This window comes from Branchiostoma belcheri, unplaced genomic scaffold (assembly GCF_001625305.1).
Source record: "Branchiostoma belcheri isolate BF01 breed outbred unplaced genomic scaffold, Haploidv18h27 scaffold44, whole genome shotgun sequence".
NCBI lineage: Eukaryota > Metazoa > Chordata > Leptocardii > Amphioxiformes > Branchiostomatidae > Branchiostoma > Branchiostoma belcheri.
The window spans coordinates 198,926-202,103 of NW_017804065.1; positions in this window are offsets into that span (position 1 = coordinate 198,926).

Here is a 3,178-nt window from a genome sequence, read left to right on the forward strand (position 1 = left end):
ACCAAGCGGAACGATAGCTAATCTCTCAATATCACCCCCTTAATTATAATAACCAGACACTTCATGGGCGAGAAAACATTTGTTCATTTCATAGTTTCACAATTGTCTTATTTGCATCATTTGCTTGATGATTTGCCTTGTTTGCTTTACGTAGTTATCTTTTGATAATTGACAGTGAATTGAGTGCCATCGCGTATTGGAAATAAATGTCGCAACAACAAAAATAAACAAAAAATTAAACAGAAAACATTGGGTACCTTTGAACGACCTGCAGCACTTTGGGACTCTGCAGGTATGAAACCAAGAAGTCTCCCAGAGGCCTTGTTGCCCGCTCACTGAGGACGTCCGTCAACAGGTTGATCTCAACAGTTTTCTTCTTTCCGGGAAGTGCATTCAGGATGTCCTCTTCTGTCAGAGCATTCTGTGGAAAGGCCCATTCAATCATTTTCTTTTTTTTAGATGTGCCCTTCTACTGTTGTAGCTAATTGTAATCGATTGATGTCACATTGATAAATGTCTGTGGCCGTAATGACTGGTTTCTATAGTGACAGAATCCTGTGCTCCTATTGGACTGGTTTTCATAGAGCTAAAGAAACCTGAGCTGCTATTGTATTGGTACTTCTTATTTCTAGATCAGCCTCACTCTCATGTCTTAGACGAGGGCGTCTAACAAGCCCCTGAAGTGAGATATTGTGTAACACAGACTATATGAGTGAATTACCTTATTTGCAGGTGGGTTCCCCTCCAACATGAGCGGCATGTTGGGTNATGCAAATGAGGACCCTATTTGCATCATCATGATCAGGGGGAATAATCTATAATTTTTCAGTCATAAAGATTTACATCATTGGTTAAGGTATGTGGTCGAGGAACTCTAGTTTCATTGTTATATTGATGTGTGGATACATGTATTTGTTGTGGCAGGGTGTTGGGCACTATGTGCCTTTTGTACTTGTTCAAAACTTACACAGGTAACAGCCACCTCACAGTCCCAAGTATGCATGTACAGCTGTAATGCATTGTGGTCTAAAGTCAGAGTTAAAGCCCTTCTAATGTTGAAGACCAGACATGTTCACCACTTAGCTTCCCATTCTTCCAACCTCCATCCACCATTTTTACACCTTTACACTACCGGTACCGTTTTCCCAAGCGGTATCCTTTGAGTCTGTTTCCTAATCTGACATGTTCACAACGCCAAATCAGGACACCACAGAAGGTACCAAAACACAGCCCTCATGTAGTGTACTGGCCACTTGGGTACTTCTGATGGGCCTTAACCTCTGACCTTACCCACAATCCCTGGCAGCACTGGAACTGTGGGATGGCTAATACAAATGTAATACTTGTATCCACCTTCCATGTGTATGAAGTATCATAATGACATGTAATGTAGCTAACTTTAAATCATATGATTTTCCAAGTTCACAAATAATTCAACCATACAATCTTCCAACCTCACAGATTATCTAAATCACACAATTTTCAAGCTTGTACGATCAATGATATCAACAAGTATTTAATTTGATTGTGAAATGCTAACTTGCCATTTTGATTTATGTTGATTTTTTTCTTCCAAACGGTATTCTTCCATCTGTGTATATTTTCATTTTGGTTTGATTGAGTGTGCTATCTTCCTTTGTATATGAACATTCATTTACATTATATATACAGCTCTATTTATATATTGTTGGTAATAATATTGAGTCATTTATTGTTTGTGTTGTACCTTTAGAAATCTGTCTTCTGTACTAGAGGTATATTATCAGTATATTATTCAGGTAGTTTAACATCTTGGATTGACCACAGTACATACATAATGTTATATTGACAAGCATCAGCCTTTCACTATGGAAGATACCATGTGGTTGTAGTGAAACCCTTGCCTTTTATTGATATCATGTTCAATAGTTTAAACTGTTTCTTATTGTTTGATGAGGGTCATTCTGCAGTATGGCAAACAGCTATCTCATTAAAAATATTGTACAATGACATGCATCTTCATGTATATTCTCTGGATGATACCATCTGTTTTATTAGAGCAGGGACATAAGCAAACATATTCCAGTTTTTTATGTAGAAGATTGTGTAACATTCTACCAAAATAAAATATCATTGACTAGTTTAGTTCCCTTTAGTTGGCTAATGTGTTTACCTAGCCGTGGACGACTCTGGTACCCTTTTTGCATGATAATGCCGGGACAGAGTCGTGGTGCAATGCATAGGCCAAAACCAACCTTTGCCGTGCCGGGCCTCATGCAATGGGCCGGCCCCGGATTTTTGGTGTCGCTGGCTTCCCGACGCACTCACCTGCCGGGCCGGGGGGATAAGACCCTAAACAAACGTAGCATTTAACCACAACACGGCCTCGGAGCACGTAACTCCATACAAACCATCGGCGATCGGCGCCATTTTGAAGTTAGGAATCGGCCCGCAAAACAGGTCGGACCCTGAGTTTACGACAGATTACGTCATGATACCTGCAGCTTGAACGTTGGAGAGTTGAAAATAACGACGTAATCTGTCGTAAACTCAGGGTCCGACCTGTTTTGCGGGCCGATTCCTAACTTCAAAATGGCGCCGATCGCCGATGGTTTGTATGGAGTTACGTGCTCCGAGGCCGTGTTGTGGTTAAATGCTACGTTTGTTTAGGGTTCTTATCCCCCCGGCCCGGCAGGTGAGTGCGTCGGGAAGCCAGCGACACCAAAAAACCGGGGCCGGCCCGTTGCATGAGGCCCGGCACGGCAAAGGTTGGTTTTGGCCTATGCATTGCACCACGACTCTGTCCCGGCATTATCATGCAAAAAGGGTACCAGAGTCGTCCACGGCTAGGGAAAATTATGACTGTCACTGTGACAGCATTTTTCTACATCAACTGATAACATATGATTTCATATAGTATTAATGTCACATGTATCATCAGAATAATCACAAAAGACCTAAGACAAAAGAAAACAGTTGATACCTGAGGGTAGACTGGTTTGACAGGCAGTATGGTCGTGTATGTGTAAGTTGTGGATGACTTCAGAGGACACTCCAGCCCAGAGTCCTTACAGCCATCAGGGTTGCTGAGTGGGAAGGGCACGGGAACCCCGGCCAGGATTCCATGAACCACAGAAGTGGCATTGTTCACTACCTCGTCTAATGGAGGAGAGAAAACATTCAGTTATATAATTGTAGT